This window comes from Pagrus pagrus (assembly GCF_965226575.1).
Source record: "Pagrus pagrus genome assembly, chromosome: 17".
NCBI classification, from domain to species: Eukaryota; Metazoa; Chordata; class Actinopteri; order Spariformes; family Sparidae; genus Pagrus; species Pagrus pagrus.
The window spans coordinates 23,727,806-23,747,039 of NC_140201.1; the positions used below are offsets into that span (position 1 = coordinate 23,727,806).

At 40.6% G+C, this 19,234-nt stretch overlaps 1 protein-coding gene across 4 annotated transcripts in view; it reads right to left on the bottom strand.

The window, feature by feature from the left end:
• The window catches only part of hivep3a (HIVEP zinc finger 3a), a 45,738-nt gene that overhangs the window by 21,470 nt on the left and 5,034 nt on the right, over positions 1–19,234 (bottom strand). The window contains exon 2 of one of the 4 annotated variants that reach the window (XM_084378597.1): positions 210–246. The exons of 2 other annotated variants lie outside the window; for them this stretch is intronic. The gene's annotated coding sequence lies outside the window, so the exon portion shown is untranslated. Of the gene's footprint in view, positions 1–209; positions 407–19,234 lie in introns of those variants that run through there. One more of the 4 variants, XM_084378595.1, reaches the window with a different exon arrangement.

A 19,234-nucleotide genomic window follows, 5' to 3' on the forward strand; every position in this document is an offset into this window, starting at 1 on the left:
AGAGTACGCTTCCACAAATGATTCTTGTTTTTTTCCACCTCTCACTGGCTCATTCATGTAGCAGCCTTTTGCAATAACAAAGACCTGAATGGAGAAAATCCCCCAGTCCTCGCATCACGTCACTCGCATCACCTCACACACATCAAAATCACTGCAGATGACAAAAAGAATATCAATGGCTTTTCTTTTTTTTTCCTTTTTTTTTTTACCTGGTAGCAGGTGGTGCTGTCCTCCGATTGTGAATGACTGTAGACAGGGAGAGCAGAGAGAGGTGAAGGGAAGGCGAGAGAGAGAGAGAGAGAGAGGGAGAGAGAAAGGATGAATGAGAGTGACGGTGAAGGGAGAGGGGTAATCGAGTCTCCGCTCTACGTGCACTGGGCTGACAAACAGGTAGCTGAGTATATTATGCGTATGAATGAGGAGGAGGGGACACGCTCTCCCTGTCTATCTCCACCTCTTTCATACACCCCCCCCGTCGGTGTCTCTCCTTCAGGTCAAAGTGAAGTAGCAGCTCCTTATTTGGAAGTTGACGTAAGCTAGTGTTTCTTTTGGCAGCGGTCACGGGCTGCACAGCTGGCTAAGCGGTGAGAGGTAGAGGGGCAGGGTGAGTGGTCGGTGTTTTAATTTGACTGGGAGAGGGGGTGGAGGGGGTTACTTCATATTTTTAAAACACAGTTTCCCCATTCAGGTCTCATTTTCCAGCATAGGTGGAGAGCTATTGCCACTGCATTCTGAGAAAAACCCTGGAAAATTTGAAAACATATAAGGGCCCTCATGGAAAAAAAAAAAAAAGGGCGCAGGGATCCAGTTTTTAAGAGCTGCTCTGGAGAATGTCCACACACCGGGTCCGGCTGAAACGAGTCCAGGCAGCTCTGACATCACTCTCTGCTCTTGTATGCCATGGGTTTTTCCCCCCGTCCGCCAACTGAGTTTTTTTTTCAGCAGCCTGAAAGCTCGCAGACATGTGGAGCATTGAGGGAATACCAGCCGGTGGGATGAAGGCAGGCGGTCAGCCGCTCATCTGGCGGGGCGTGAAAAGGGGAAGCTGAGAGGGGAATGGAAGAGAGCCCAGGGTGTCCATCCTGCACCAGGCAACAGAGAGTCTTTGTGACTGGAGCTTCAAATGTGAAAATGGTATATGAAGGCCAGCTCTGACACTGACATTTCTGGATTAGCGCAGCTGATAGACAATTCCTTGGCAAAACAGCATTTAGTAAAATTACCTGACCCTAAAAGTCACCTCTTAAGCCACGACTTTAAGAGGCTCTTTGCAATCATCAGTCAACAAAAATATTACCTGCATCTTTTTTTTTTAACATACCCCATACTACATGCCTTTCCATCTGATTTTAATGTGACTTTTTCTTTTTTTTGCTCAGCTAAGGTGAAAAGAAAACGCAACGAAGAGCAATGGAAACATAACATATATTATGACATATACTGTATGAAGCATGTGACTCTGCTCTGAAGAAATGAATAATTACAACGTTAAACAAACAAAAATGCCATATTTTAATCATGTTTTCCACATCCTTTTCTTTCGTATGAGGTTTGACTTTAACTATTTTAATCACGTCATCTCATTGTGTTCTGTTCTTCTCCAGTTTGTAATGGCACCCAGCTGGAGAATTAGCACCAACATCCAACAACCAATACCCACATTACAGTAGTATGGAAACCTGCATTCATTAGCATTTCTTTTGCAGATTTTTGGGAATTTTAATTTGTATGGAAACCTCCTTGAAATGATGCTGTATTCATACAAGTTTTAATGAGTGGAAAGAATGCACAGGGCGGCACAGTTTTGTTACGTGTTGGCACATCTGTAGGAAATATCCACAGGAGGTTATAATACCTGGACAAAGTTTCCAGGTTTGATAAGTGAAGCCAATGCAGAAGTGTCTCAAACCTGCATTCTTTCTAATGGCAGCAGGGGGTGACTCCACTGGTTTCAAAAAGAAATCCGATTGTATGAAAGCTTACTTGATTTATAACCTCATTAAACTGCTTCCTAATGAGTTTATGGTCTCAATCACTAGTTTCAAGTCTTCTTCTATACAAAGATATTCATTTTGTAAATTATGGTCTCATTTAGAGTAAAATAGATGATAAGTCAGGGTATGCTTTAGGGCGTTGCTACCTTGTCATTGACGCTGCCATGGCATGACTTTGGGTTCTCAGTCAGATCCAGCCGGGATAGAGGCGTAGAAATGCTTATCTTTCACAACTCTCACATAAATATGGTCACCTCTAGCTCCAAAAAACAAAGATGCTGACTGGCATTTTGTCAAATTCAATGTCCAATGCTTCAACAGTAGTCCCCAAACCAATGAGCTCCTAAATAAATTATTATGTTTTAATAACCGAAAAACCTCAAAATGTACAATCATTTTGACGTCATAGGCAGATTTTTTTTCATATGGTAGAATGATATGGTTCTGACTTCAAACCAGACCAATTTATCTTTCCTTCAATGTCAACTATACATTATGGAAAACTTACCATGGATCTGCCATAAACAACCCAATCCAATATTTGTCTCAATTCATTAACCGTACAAACTATATTTGTAAATAAATATATTTGTAAATAAATATATATATATATATATATATATATATATATGCTATCAGTGATAGCATTTTTATGGCCAATTTTTGTCATTTTATTTTTCTGATCTAACGGTCCACCTCTGAAGAATAGTGAGAGTCACATCTCAGTGACGGATTATCGTGAAGAACGCTAACCCGGTAGCACAAAAAGGCCAGCGACAGAGAGCGACAGCAAGGGAAAACAGCATGTAGAGAATATTTTACTAACATCTAACTAACTCACTGAAGCCAGAGTTAGTGATCGTTGGCACAGCTGAACGACTGACCAAGACAGACTTGTTCAATTTTATTTTGTTACTGTTGCTTTTCATATAGACTGCATAACAAGTGCTGGCCCGTAGTAAGAGCTCATTGAGTTAACTTGGCGAACTGAGCACAGCACAGTTCTGCAGCACAAATTTATATACACTGCAAACTCAGTTCTGGGTGGCCAAAGTCTGGATTAGTGTACAATAGCTCGTCCAAAAATATGCTAATTCTAGATTGTAGAATTATTTGTTTTTTGGCAAATCTCTGCTTCCTACCTTGGGTGGTAAAATCCTCCCACACTGGATTTGACTGTCTAACATTTGATCCAAGGACAAAAATAAACATGGTTGATAGCTGTGACTAGAAACACCCATCATATCAGAGGTGGGATCGGGGATAGAGAACTGGTTCTGAATTTGAACCGCTTCTATTGCTAAGAAACCTTTTCTTATCCCACTTACTGAATCCTGACAATCACTGTTCAGTATTGAATTTTGGAATAACTGCACTTCTGTTTGTGTACATCATCAGTAATACACATCAACACACATGTTCAGTCTTAGCAATATTGAAAGAATTGGTCTGGAGCAAACATTTTGCAATAGACATAAATTATGCATATAAATATAATCACTGCAATAAAATAATGCTGGCGTGGCAACACGTTATGTGAAGTTTTTACACATCCTGAACTCCTCGCCATTTACGACGAATTGCTGTTTATGGAGGCCTAAATCGGCTGAAAATAAAGGTGGTTTTTGCTTTCAACATATTTGGGTTTGTTGCCATATTATTTAAGTACAACATGACTAATATTGGCTCAGTAAATCGGTCTTACTCCACTTGTCAGCCTTTCTGGAGGTGACAGAGCTGCCAGTGTTGAGCTCTTTCACAAGGGAGCTTTGCCTCTGTGCAGCTGGGGCTTGTCTGGATGGCCTTGTCACAGTGTGAACGTCATGCTACCAAACACATTTCCTCAACAGGAATATTTCTTTTTGTTAGGAATGTAGGGCGAGGAAGAGATGCAAACAAAAAAGATAAGGGTCTCACAACACTGTCCTCTTTTCGCTAAACCCAACGCTGTGAATTCATTTTGTACCTCCAGCTACACAATACATTAACATTTAGCGGTGGCTGAATAGAAATGACGGGCTATTTTTAAAGATGCAGATGTAGAGGGTAATTCTGCCTAATTTCAGTTTAGCCACCATTTTATTTGCAGAGGAGCATTTATTCCTCTTCTACAGCTGACATAAACCTGTGGCGCAGGAGAAAGCTTCTTTCAAGGAAAAGAGAACAGTAATGCTCGTCTGGAAATGAAAGAGTTTTATCTGTATTGTATTTCTGAACTAACTGTATACTACAGGGGAGCCTATTTGAGCCATCTATTGTGTGAACTACTGTAAAATTGCAACAACACAAAAGCATATGTCGTCGCAAAATCACCATTTATGGATGGCCACAAAACAGGTCAAGGACTTCACCTTTTGCAACACTGCTTTACAGTAAAGCCTTGTGTTTTCATTTTGTAACGTCCATCTCATCATTTGGGTAATCTCTAACAGTGATCTACACTAGGAGAGTCTTTAGCAGGAAAAGGCCGGGACAGATAACCTTCAGCCTAACAGAGCGCAGGATTCTAGTAAAACCCTGGGGGCTGTTAATGCCTCTGGCTGGATGTAGAACCACTAAATACATGCTAGTGTACCACTTGTTCTACTCATACATAACTGTTGTATGTTCAAGAAGGGTTGTCACTTGGTAGGTTTGCACTTTTAATGTGGCTGTCCCTGGTTTGTGTGTCTGAGAAAATCCCTCGGGGTGACATCACCATGGTATCTCAGCTTAGAGAAGACACATATATAACAGAAAGGGATGATCTAAAGCAGGGGTGGGCTCAGCACCAAATCAAACCAGTTCCTGTTGGCAAGATACGGGCAACTATCACTGTATTACTTTAATTCTAAAGAAAACTTAAAAATGTCTCAGTAAGAGTTTCTATCTCTGTATGCATCTAGATACGTACATGGCCTTAGCTATGATTCAGGGACAGTGCAATTTGATGTGATATGATGCAATCTGATTCAGTTCTTGACATTTGTTTTATGCGGTCATTCATTTTCCATTTGAAATTAAGCCAGTTTTAGTGGCAATACATGGGATTCCCTGTTTTGTTTTTTTTCTATATCTGATATACATAAAAGACCAGGTGATCCCAAATATTTTTGTTATTTTATAGCATGGGGAAAAAATGGACAGCAAGAGTATCAAGTCAGAATAACTCGTCATTGTGTGTATACTTTCACAAAAGACTGACAATGAAAAGACCTGGTGTGTGAACAATTTTGACATTATGAATGTAAATGTAAGTCTGTCTCACACTGCTAGCCCAGGTGGCTCACTCAGGTAGGGGGAGAAATAAGAAAAAATATTATTTAAAAAAGCACCTCAGCTCTGATGTATTTGTCGTGTCATAAAAGTTATCATTCCCAACACTGTTGTAAGTCGTTAGATGTGGGATTACCTTAGACCTCACTGAGTTATGCCTAAACTGTGCTATCTGTGCTAGCTGTACTAGCATCCACATACTGCTCCTGGCCAGCATAGATTTCACCATGCCATCTCACCAATCCATTGAACGGTTATAGTACATTTAGATCAATCCAGCTGCCTAGTGGACTAGTGGACAACCTGCCCTCGCTCTTCCTCTCCCGTCTACTGTCAATCACACATGTAATCAGCTAAAGCTAAAGATGCTCTCTGGTATAACATTCCTCCTGCAAATGCACCGACTGTGATGCGGCCTCTCCTATTTAATGTTGGCCTATTTATGCCGTTGTTTTGTACATTGTTGCGATGTCATTCGGTGCACATTGGTTTTGATTGGCTACATAATTAACAAGCTTCCCCCACACGCGGTCCAGCTGCTGACAACGGAATCACAGGTGAAGAAATCCTGAACACGAGGTGTGTTTTAAAATGAGTCTTTCTTTTCCTGTGATTTCTGAGCACATTTTTTGATGTTTATGCGGGATGGACATCAGACATGAAGTATTCTTGGAATGTATAAGACACACTTTACACACATCATCATGTCTGTGTTTTCAGACTTTCAGTACCTTAATTGCTACTGCTCCTGCTGTAACATGCCAAATCACTGAGCCAAACTACAACAACTAACTTCCTGTTGTTTCTGGAACATCTGGATGGAGTTGAGTAAACCGCACAACACCACAATGAAATCATTTCTCTGCTTAGATGTTTGACTGACTTGCTGTAGTCACAGACAAACCTTCATCACATTGTAGGAGGACAACAGTGACTGGTCAATATCTGATTTAAAAGGCCAGTATTGGCAAACGCATATATTGTTCCAACCATGGTTGGTTTGCGGTGGAGTGTCAGCAGCAGCATCCAAGCTTAGGACAGCACTGACTCCATCCTGCAGTGCCACAGAGGGAGTTTCTGGGCATTGTGCCACCTGTCAGAGGGGAGAAAACACAGACAGTGTCCTCCTCAGAATCCCAGCGGTCCAGGACTTCACATATGGTCCTAAAACACTACCAAGACAGCAGAATGTGCCACTGCCGCTGCCTCCTACGGTACAGGGTGGTCTTTACCGAGTAATCTTATAAAATGCATTATCACTGTCTGAAAATGTGGGACTGTAGGTTCAGAGTATAGAAGTGTTTAAAGTGTGTCTACCTGGCTATAAAAATAAAACAGTGTGTCTGGATCTAGAAGGCTGATGTGTACCTTTCTTGCATGAGTATGTTTGAGCATATATGTGTAAACCCAGCCAATAAATCCCAACATATAACCATAACCACAGGTCCCCTTGCCTCCCTCCAGACGCCCAGCCACAGACAGACCAGAAACCCCCCCTCCACCATACCACCAACAACCAGAACGGAACAGATGCCCCTCTCAACCTCATCGTGCCCTGATGGCCACAGAAAACAGCAGTGTGACCAACACATGGTAGGCTACGCTGCTGCAATTTATAGTCCACAGAGAGAAATAGCCATCTGAGCTCTAAGAAATTTCTGAAATTAAAAATAAAAAAAAGACGACCTGACTTCCCAACAGTAGACCATGTTGACAGATGTTGTGCAGAGCTCAGCTGTGGTGGGTGGGGCTGGTTCAAACCCTGCTACCAAATGTTCCAATAACATACTAATTCCATGTATGTACAAATGTACCTTTATGGAGTAAAGAGGCCTCCGTGTGTACTTAAGGTGCAATAATTTTGATTTTTACTGTGCAGCACTGTGACCATGTTACATCTACATATACCAGCCCACTGCCTTTTTCAAGACACCCCCAGTGCATTATACCATGCTTCATAATACATTTTGTATGTACTATTGCTATTATTAGTATTATTATAATATTATACTACTTTATTATGTCAAAGTACTTTGCATTGTGATACCTATTTTGTTAGATTTCATGCTTTTATTTGTCAGTTAACTGCTCACAGAGCAGTTTGAGCCAGAGTACGTTAATCAGAGCACAGATACCCTGCCAGGCTGGGACAGGACAAAAATGTAGAAATGATGTCCGGGTCCAGGTTTCGGACACGTCAATTGAGGTGGAGCTTTCGAGTTCTTCGAGTGAAAATATAGTTTAAAAATAAATAATTTTAGTGTAAAACTAAGTGATATTAAGTGATGATAGGCTATTAAGTGATGGGTCTACTGTCTGTGTCTTATTAATAATTTTTGGTTGTTATTTACATAACACTTTGAACACAACAAAGAGGCTAGTTACTTTCCAGTATGTGTGTAATCATTGATGTAAAATAACTGTATGTAATTTGTGCGTAGAACAGTACCTTTTCACAATCATACATACTGTACACCTCTGTAATCTGGGTACCAGTGGCATGAAAACACAAACTCACAAACAAACAAAGCACTTCAGCTAAGGCTACATTAACTGGGTCAGACTGGAGTTGGGATCGGACATAAAAAACAGAACGCCTGTTGAGTTTGAGTCAGGCTCGGTTACTACTCTCTCAGACTCTGTCTCCCACCCCACTTCCATGCTCTATCCAGGCTAGCTGTTGTGGCTAGCGGTAGCTGCCACCTTTTTGCAGTCTGAAGCCAAGCTAAGTGTCCTGCTCCACCTTGATATTGAAGGAAAAGATATAAAAGTGGTATTGAAGTTGTAAACCATGTTGTTTTGTTCTTCTTGCTGTTAAATAAACACCAATAGAGATACCAAATAAGAGCACACACTAGCTTGTAAACAGTAGTCCAAATCCATCAGTTCAGACTTTCAAAGTCTTAATCACCTTAATGGAGGTTTTCTTTCAGGTCTGAGCAGCAGCTTGTCCTGTCAGTCTGTGAAACTTTAACAGCCACAGCGGACACTGAGAGCTGTCAACATGATCAGCTGAGATGATGTAGCTCATGCTGTATATTCCGATGCAAACGTCTCGCTTAACAAACACCACCATTTTTGTTTTCATTTTCTGACTGCGTCGTCAAAAGAATAAACATGAAAGAATGACTAATTATGAATTCTTAATGTGTTGTTTTAGTGTATCTGACAGTTATTCATAATCTTTTATCAAATGATCTGAGTGTTGGTGACACATATGAGCAGTACTCCCATTTCATAGTTTCTAGACAAAGCGACATCTGAGATCTGATAACCAACCGTCTGTCAGTGAAACTGTGACCAGCTGTCTGACACGTCTCAGAGTCCTGTCAATAATATGTTGCACATTTTCTTTTAACTCATGCTTTCAAGCACATAAATATGATTTATAATTTATAATATTTTCGACCACGTGGCTTGGTATCAGAAATAAATACTGATGAACACTTTGCATTATTCTTTACAGGAAGCTGATGTGCATTGACAGATGTGCAGCGTGGACCACCAAAGTGTTAACCAATCCCTTAACAGTCTCAATCATGCTCCACATACTGATCTGCACGGGTGGTCCACCACCAAAGCCCTATTTTGAGCCAGGAAAAACCCTGCTTACAGGCCACTGGAAGCTGTGCCAGACACTGGCTGATGTTTCTGCTGTTTCTTGGTCAGCAACGCAGGCTGATAAAAGTCAATACTTCATGGCCTTAAATGATAAAAAAAGGATTCGAATAACTAGCCACATACTGTAGTTTGCAAATAGTAACACAGTTTACAATAATCATTGTGATCATTGTATTTGCCATTAAAGCCAGAGTATAGGGCTATATATATATATATATATATGTATATGTATATATATATCATAGTGTTGTACTGATATTTATAGACAGAGGCTTACTGACAACAGGTTTGTTTAGAGAAAAGTGGGGAAAGCACATATTTAGAGCAGCAGCAAACCAAATCAGGAACAAGGAAAGAGGCACAAAGAGCCATAGAATGGGAGTCTTTGTGCAAGCAAAGAGAAAACAAGTTGGAAATAGAGGAATTGCTAAATATAGGAAAATTGACTTGCTATATTTGTCCCCACATCTAAGTTAGGTTGTTCCGGCGAGTGTTTTTTGGTTTCAGGGTGTGAGTGTGGCTTTCGGTAAGGCCGCTGACTGAAACTGTGATGCTGTTTGAATACACTCATCGCCATTGTGATGACAAAGGCTCCACCTGCAGCCAAATGAATACCCAACATCTCCTTAACACTGTGTCAATCAATATTTCTCGGCCTGAACGAGTAATTCTTGGACACAGAACACTAACAAGTAAGATTCATACTGCCTGGTGTCTTTCACCCACTTACACACATTTTCTCAACTGAAAGCGTTCGTGTTGGAGGTTTTTCACTCCTACATGTGATTCATTCAAAAGCAATGACATCAGTTTTGTAGCAGAATGCTCTTTCTCTCAAACAAGAAGCGTCCTTTACACTCCAGACTTTATACCAATGACAAAGTCAGAGCAGTTTTGCTTTCTGTAGTTTCTGGTTCTGTCATATACTAACAAATCAAACGTATGATTATAATAATAATAATACACCATTATACAGAGACAACAAATTCCTCATTACAATGACAGAGCTGCGACGATGAGTCAATCAGTATAAAATTCATCTGCAACTGTTATATAATCACTTTAGTCATTTTTTAAGCAAAAATGCCCAACATATGAAGTGATGTATTGTGAAGGTCTGCTGCTTTACTTTGTCATATATGGTAGTAAACTGAGCATATTTGTGTTGTGTAATGTTGGTCAAATAAAACTAGATACATCTCTGTCGGCTCTAAGAAATTATAACTGGCATTTTTCATTTCCCAAGGGATACTGGACACTGTGAATGATGTGATACCATTCCAATGTTTCAATTAGTACTATTAAATATATCTAAAAATATTTTGTTAACCGACCAGCTAAAATGTTGTTTTACAAACTCCAAACTCAAGGTCGACTTATCAGCTTTTTTCTTGAGCTTTCAGCTGCACCACATGGTCTTCATCAGTGAGATGGGGTTTGATTAGGAGTCACAGAGACGGATCTTTTGACTCAGCAGCTGTCAGTGTTTCAGAAAGTCAAGCTTGAAGTGAATTTCAACTCACACGCGTCAAACTTCACTGCAGTCACATGACTTCAACGTCACCACCACTAAAAGTCTTTCTACACAACACTATACACATTTTAATATAAGTTCATCACTGTATAAAGTGTAAAGTTAGTGTAAGAACAGCTTGCAACTAGAGCCTGCATTGAAAAGACGGACTGGTGAGTAGGTGAGTCTCCGTGTTCGGCATGATAACATTTGACGTCCCTGAAAACCTCTGTAGCCTCATTTAGCCACTTGTTAGCAACCCTATTCTTTAAAATACATAAATGCTGCAAAAAATTGGGATATTTACAGATGACATACCGTATTCACAGACTGTATTTCAGGCATTAAACCGAAAACCCTTTGACTTTGAAACAAGGGAACTGGAAGTGCAAAAATGCTGACTTATTTCTGGGTTTAGGACTCATTCCTGTGGCACTCTGTAGGGCATGCAATATCTGATAGTGAATTTTAAGAACACCCTCTAGTGGACCACAAGGCTAACCAGTTCAAACGATACATTTTGAATTCAAACAGGTCATTACCGTTCAAATATTTTATTTTGTCCCACGTTTGGGGCGTAAGTTCAAATTTAAATTTAAACGTCCTAGTAGCTGAAAAGGCTAGTAAGTGGACCAACTGTATTTTTCAATGTCAAGAATGACTTTTTAGCAAACATGGACGAGAAAGATGTCCAGTTTGCATGTCAACAGATCCACTTCACTACAGCTGAGCAAACTCCATCTGCTGAAATCTGTGTCATACCGTTGAAAGCTCCAGAAGAAGCTGGACTTTGGGTTGGTTTTGTTAAACTACAATGTCACAAATGAAGATTAATTGCTAAACACAAGAACTTTGGCAAAAATGTCTGATTCAAATGAGGAACTAACTTATTAAAGATAGTTTTGTTCTGTACCAAAAGAAGTATTGAGCTTCTATACCCTGACCTAGTTATACTTCAGTTCTACACTCGAATTAAAGCTATAATAACAGTGGTTCAGCCTTTGTAAGAAGACACAGCAGCTGAGGCTGAGACGCCATAAAGATGTATCAAACTAAATCACTACCAGTATCAGAGCTGTGAGAGTGCACAGTGTCTCAGTGCAAGTGAGGAGCCAGGGAGAAAAGCCAAATCAGGAAGCTAATGGAAACCAGCGAATAGCTGATAACAACCACATGCAAAGTCTTCACAGGAGCCTGAACGCAGGCAGCAGGCAGTAACTCTGCATGATGTGATATAACTCAGATGGATCAATACTAACACTGTTGAGCCTGATGCATCTGGCTGGGCTGTGCGCTGGGTTAACAGCATACAGAGTGCACAACCGTACACCCCAACCTGCTTTCATTTCAAGCACAAAAAAAAAGTTGCTGACCTTTTGTGCATCTACCTTATTAAGACACAGTTCATTTCAGAGGCCAGCATGCCAATTTTTGTGGAAAACACAGCTTGGATAAAACCATCCAACTACAATGGGCTTTTATTTTTTTTTAGCTGGGCTGTGAATGCAAACCAATCTGCTTGGATCTCAAGGTGATGTAATGCGGGGAGAGAGCAGCCATATGTTCTCTTATTTCACCAACAGAGGATCAACAGACAGGGATGAGGCAGCCTGCCAAAGAGCAGGCCTGTCCAAGAATCTATATTGTCCACACAGAGAGACAGGGAGAAGATATAGTGTTACTGTAGGCTGCTGTAATATTTTGACATTTTACACTCACGATGCAAAGCATTGATTGGGACGTGGCTGCCAATGATACTGAGGTCTACCTGTAGGTGCCAGCTGAGTCAGCAGTAGCTCCACGTGAAGCCAGCCTATCTACCAGTGCTGCAGCCTCTATCACAGGAGGATCACGGACAAAAGACCTACTGTGAGACAAATCCAGAAAAATAGACACAACTGCTGTTACATAACACAAAAGCCTGCGGTCTACTACCATATAGTCCTTTCGGCTCAGAGGAAACACGACCTTGATCGACGATGACAATGTCAACAGGAGTGAGCAGAGGACACACAGCGTGGTGTGGACGTCAGTGTGATGCACTCCAGCCTGCGTCCTTACACTCTAAAACACTTTCTCCTCACAGAGTTCACTATATGCAGTGCTGCAAATATAATCAATGTTTTATATAAACAACAGATTAAATGACAGTGTAATGTCACTCTTAATGATGAACCCCCAGTCTGCAGTAGCCATGGCCCTTGTCATTTTTTCCCAGGAAGACGCTTAATTGAAAAACATTAACTGCTCTGTACTACAAAGTCCTGAGAAGCTGTTAATAATAAATAGTAATTTTGCCAAACTCACTACTCTCATATCATGTGTTCCTTTAGACCATAAACACTGATTTGGCATCTCAGCTGGTGTAATCCCATCGCAAGATGGTCTCTAGTTTTGCCTAATGTCTCAAAGCAGGCGGAAATGATCCACACTGGGACACCATCATCTGTGTCTTGAAACAAATGTGGGCAAAAGCGTAATGAGGGGGGCCAGTGGCCACTTTCCTGCTTCCTACACCTCTACTTCCAGTGCCCTTGCTCGGACCACACCCATCTTCAAACTCAGCCTTCATTGTGATCCTGTGAACTACACACCTGTGAAGTTTCATGACTGCACTTTGAACGCCTTTAAATTATTGTGTTGCCAAAATGTCACCCTGACACCACTATGACAATGGTCTGGCTCTGCTGCTGCATCTTTCACCTCTTTGTTAGATCTTGCAGTAAGAGCCTGACAACCATTTCTTGTCCAATGCACTGATATGAAAACTTTTTTTAGAGATAATAATGCAATAAAAGACAAAATGAAGTTTTCATTAAAATGTAAAATATCCTGCCTCCATTACAAATCTTTTGATAACCATATTTGAAGGATCATGGCAAAAAATGTGTATATATCGATATCAGAATTTTTCACTTCTTAATATCGGTATTGGCATTGCACCCAACAATCCAGGATCAGTGGGGGTTCTACTTGAAAAAGCTCTGATAACTATGAGCTACAGACTAGCTAGTGAACATAGTGAAGTATCGAAGGAGTCAGATCTCTTTCACCAGGGGAGAGAGGACAGAAACAAACCTAGAAGGTGAATATTGGATTTGCATTCATCATGTGAAAACAATCTGTCTCCAAATGAATATTAATGTTGCTCCGTCTGTTTGATTTTGGCAAATATTTACCAGCACTGACATACCTATTAGTTGACAGTGAAAAAATGACAGTGTTTGAGCTTCGGCTTGTTGCGCTCAACCAGCTGGCCACAAAATAAATAAATGATGCTTTAACATAGAGTTATGAATGAAACCTTCCAGTGTGAGTCAAAGTTACACTTCTATAAGACTGTGACATCAGATACCATTGAGCACCTTTTCCCCTTAGAAGTATATCGAGTCAGTATTCCAACTTTTTCACCTAAGCTTTCATGAGATTGACTGTTGTTTATTTGATATATTTTGAAAGGTAGTTGAATTCTGAAATATATAAACATTTCATACAATCCTTTGGGGCAACATCCAACTTCATGAAAATATAATAAGAAATCAGGTTTCAGTTTCATTAACAATACCAGGTCCCTGGAACCAGTGCAGCTGTATGGACTGCAGTCATTATTCATGTTATTAGTTACAACTGTGTGTTTCCTGAAATAAAATGTCAGAATAACTGCTGGTAGAAAAAGAGCTGTTGAATACTCTTCTTCTCAATTAAACCTATGACATTACAAACAATAAGAAGAATATGTAGAATAAACAATAAAATACTCAAGCATATGTGGGTTCAATCTGACAACACGCCAACATGGTGGCTGTGTAAAAATGGCACAATAATTACATAACAAGGGTTGCATGATATGAAAAAAGATCATATTGTGATTATTTTGACAGATATTAACATTGTGATATGAATGGTTATTAGTGGGTATGTACAGTGTCGCAGCAAATTCTCACTTTCACTGAAAAACAATCAAAATGAAGATGATGTGACATTTGTTGGGGTCAAACATGTTTTTGTACATCTAGAGAACATGATTTGTCGGGGGTACTACTTGAAGAAATTGTCGCTGCTATTGGGATATGGCATTTGGCCATAGTGCGGATGCGATAACATTTTGATTACATGTGCAGCCCTATTACATAACAATTACAATCGAACACAATGTTAAGATTATGTGAATTACATGTTTCAGGAGAGCAGAGGCCGCGTTGAACATGAATGTGGGCGCATTTTGTGGCTTGTGTGTTTGTGTGTGTGTGTGCGTCCACTATTTGTGAATGAGAAGTGCAGCTGACAGGCCTTCTGCCCGACAGGCTGCTCTCTCGACGGGGGTCACAGAAACCAGAGGTCCTTCCACCTCGCAGAGCAGCCCAAGCTGGGCCCATACGCTCGCCTCCAGGGTCACTGACGGCATCCAACCCCTTCCAGCAAAGGGCGGCAACTCAGCCAAGGGCCTAACAATTCACAGCGTGCGCACACATGCTCTGATTCCCATGCACCTCTACACACACACACACACACACACACACACACACACACTGCATGTAAACACGACACTTAACACCCGAGCATACGGTGTTCCCAAAGCACACGTGCAGGCTTTTGTGCCAACACGTCTTCCTGTGCACAAGCGAATGCAAGGATGTAAACACACACAAAAACACACACAAGCGGGTGTATCCTTTCATTAACAAGGAGGAGAGTCAATTTCCGCTCCCGTCGTTTTAGGCCAGTTGCCGGTGGAGAGGAAATCTGTTCGCTTACGGCAGTTTTGACATTTAGGCTTGTGTCTCTGCGGCTGGGGGAAGTCCTAAAGATTGATGACCGGGGCCGCCCTAGGGTCCCCTGCCGCATGACTAGCTGGAATGTTGTCCCCAATATCTGCATGTGTGTGTGCTATACACATCCTAACTTACATGTGAGTGCCGGTTTCATGACACATCTTAAATCATAAGCACAAGGTTTTGCACGAGGAATCTTTGATTTATTACTGCTGTAGTCGCTTAGAGTAAAAAAATTGTATTTTCCAGGTTGGAAGACAAGAACATGGAGTTTGATGATATATTGCATTGGGAAGAGATTTGTTCCAATAAAAGTAATGCAAGTTCAGCATTATGTGCAGTAACACTGTAGGGAACGGTAAGTGGTAATTTCCTAGTTTCTCTTTAAAATGTTGTGGATGTTATGAATTCATGTTGTGATGTCCTGAACTGCTTCTTAGACAGAGGCTGCTTGGACACATTAGAACACTACAGAGGCTGTATGTAAACTGCAGTATCTGTTTGTTGAACCTTAATGTGGTGCCAACCAACCATATGTATCCACAGAGAAGAGCTGAAATGGATTCATCCTTATTAAATTGAATTAATTTGGAACAAATCTGATGACTGATTAAACATTTCACTGAGCCAAATTACCAGAAACCGGGCTGCTGGTTGGACAAAAATATAATGTTTGATATGTTAATTTGGAGGAAATTCTAATGGCCCATTTCCACTACTTTCTGAGATATTACATAAATTATCTTTAATCAAGTAACTGAGAAATTAACCAGCAGATTAATCAACAAATATGGTATGTTTATAAAGACCAAACTCAGGTTTTACTAAGCAAAGAGATCAGATTCCTATTCTTGTTAACTTAAATTTAAATTAATTACCTCAGCCAAGGAGGTGATATTCACTGTTTATTTGGTGGTTGGTTGGTTTGTCAACAGGTATACACAATGGATTTCCATTCAGTAGTGGAGGATGGGTCTGGGCCCAGAACAGATCCCATTATCTTTTGGTACAGATCCAGATAAAGTTGATGGATATAGGAACTTTTTTCTAACTTTCTTTAACATTGTGAGAGGCATTGTTCCACATCATCATTTATTTCTCTGGGAATAATGCATGGATCGTGGTATCTATGAATGAGTACAATTTGATGCAGGTCTTTGATCTGGTGATCTTAAATTATGGTTAAACCGTCATTGGTGGTTTAAAATTTGGAGTGATACAGGGCTATCGAGTTGATATTGCATATAATATATAGATTTGAGAGCAAAACTATTGACAATGCAATTAAAAAATTTATTATTGCATATAAAATAAATTTGTGATTAAAAATGTATTAATGCAAATCCAAGTTTTGCTCGCAGTTGAGCTGCATCTTGTGGGCGGGACCTACACTGAAAGATGTAAGACATGTCTCTATTGGCAGAAGATTAACACATTGTTTTTCACCATTTTAGGTTTGATTGGTGCCCACTCAATTACGTCATCTTGTTGCTCCCTCTTATTTAGTGCTGTTCTAATCGCAGCTTTATAAGATAAGATAAGGAACAGCAACTAATGTTAGACCACTGAACACAAGTCCTGTAAACTAGTGCAGTGGCTAACATTACATGCACATGCAGGCTAATAGGCAGCCTGGGCACATAACGTTAACGTACCTATGAGGAGCGAGTGACTAGCTAATTGAGCTAATGTTAACCTAGCACCTACTGGCTGACAAAATAATGTGTTTGTTTTTTTTTTACCCATTCCAATATCATTGATCGTTAAACAAAAGCAATCTACATGCACCAGTTCAAACATAACATTCTTGCTATAAGACGGAAGTTATGTGTAACATAACATACCTGGGCATTGATTATGCGTCTATACATCCATGCTCCGCTCCCGCTGTCTTCTCCATGGACTTCAAAAGTGGGTACTGCCAAGCTGTCACTCCGATCAACACTGACCAATAGAGACGTGTCGATAGCTTTGCTCTTAAATCTATTTTTTGATTGCAGTGTGGAAAGTTTTGCTCTCAAATCTATTCTGTACAATTGCATAATAAATTCACGAAAGTCGCATTTATTTTTGCCGTTAGAGCTATCCATATCGAGTAAAAATGTACGAGGCTTATCATCAATATTGAAATAAATTTGATCACAAGGTCGGTTCGAGATTGTTTAATCGCCCAGCCCTAATCAAGGATCGTGATTTCAATTTCATAGACCAGATATTATTTTTTGGACAGATTGCCCAGTGCTAACTGCTGCTAATGTTAAGACCAACTTTTGACATTGAAGAACTTTGCCTTCTTTTGTTGAATGAAAGAAAAACTTAAAAATAAAGGCCATAGTATGGTTAAAATGAACTAGGTCTTGCATGTTGACTGACAACTTCTGAAAGGAAAAACAAGTGTTCTGAGTGGTCGCACCTGAGGGGGGCTGCTAAACCTGGCTTAATAGAGAGAGCGAGATATGATCATTTTTTAAATATGGAGATAGCAGTACACAATATCTTTCCATGTAGACCACATGTTAAGCACTTCAACTGAAGCATACTGACCCTTTGCAAAAATTCTAATTTTTGGTATCATATGGAAATTCAAGTAATATATTGGTGCAAGTATCATAAACCTCGGAAGTAACTAACCAACTTGGAACATTCACACGGTTAGCATTGAAGTAAAGTGAAACCCATGCATCTCAAGTCATCCATACATTCCACTTTGTCCTCATAGGGTTCAGACTGGCACAGTTATGAAGGACTACCCCACATATTCTCTTGTGTAAATACATTTCCACTCCCTCACCTGGAAGACTGTTTGCTTTATGTCTCAATAAGGTTCAGACTGTATGTCTGCTTGGCATTTTCTCCCTTCACTAAGTGCCTTGAAGAGTTATATGGACAACATCAGTGCAGTGCAGTGAAGCTCTAGAGATACAAGTGCCCTCACATTTCACCTGCTACCAAGGACACTGTAATGACTGACATTTGAGGGATGAGGCGCCCACTGGTGACTCCATAAGAACGAGCTGCATGAATATCAATGTTGTCCTCTCCGACTCTGCTGCCCTTGGCTAAACAGAGGGACCTTTGACAGGGCCGTAGCAAAAACCAAGAGTGTATGCCATTTCATAATGCACCAGCACGCCGTGGGACTTCAGGACACATTCTGAGACTCTGCGAGCCGCATAAATGTTTACCATACCACCACTGTACGTGTTATGGGCCGGGCAGGGTTAACTCACAGACTGGTTTCCTTTTGAACCGCGCTGCTCATGTCCTGTGTCAAGAAACCACACGTACCGGGTCTGGCTCCAGTGGCAAACGCAGTGAAAGTCATTGGGCCTCGGGCCTATCAGTGCCACAGTGAGGCTATTATGCTCCCACTTTAGCACCCATGAAACATCCCTTTTGATAGAGGCAACTCTAACCTGCAGGGATCCATAACAAACTAACAGGAACTACAGAGTCGATAATGGTCATGATGATGGTTCTGTTTATGCACGATACACTAGAAGATGCATCAAGAGCTTTGTAAGTTCTTCTGGATAAAAGTGCCGGTGAAATACATTACAGCAGCCGTCGTTTACTCGCTCATTGATACAAAACAGGAAGGACTCAACTTATATCCATTCAGTTCTTGAGATTTTCTAATAGCCATTTTATGTTTTGCCTAGCGTCTAGGAAATTATGCATTTATTTTATAGTCTCTAAGTGCAACAAATGGAAGAAAAAATGGGTATTTCATGTGAGCAGCGATACTCACCATGGCTGTACACACACAAAATAAGCACCATCAACAGACACTTTATCCACATGACATCAAGGGAAGAAAACGCTATGGGCCAGTGTTTCCCATTAAGTACATCGACTGTAGTGGTTTGCCACAGTCTAATTTATCACGCTGTAATTTCATAATGAACTGAAAATATTTTATCCTCTCAAAATAGCAAGAAAGATCTGTAACGTTTCGTGCCGTTGAATCTTTCTTTCCCAGTCTGTCATGGCCCCGGACCCCACCCCCCAGAGGGTCTGAGGTCCATCCACACCCGTCTCATCCTGTGGGAAACACAGCAGGCTATCTTTGGTATATA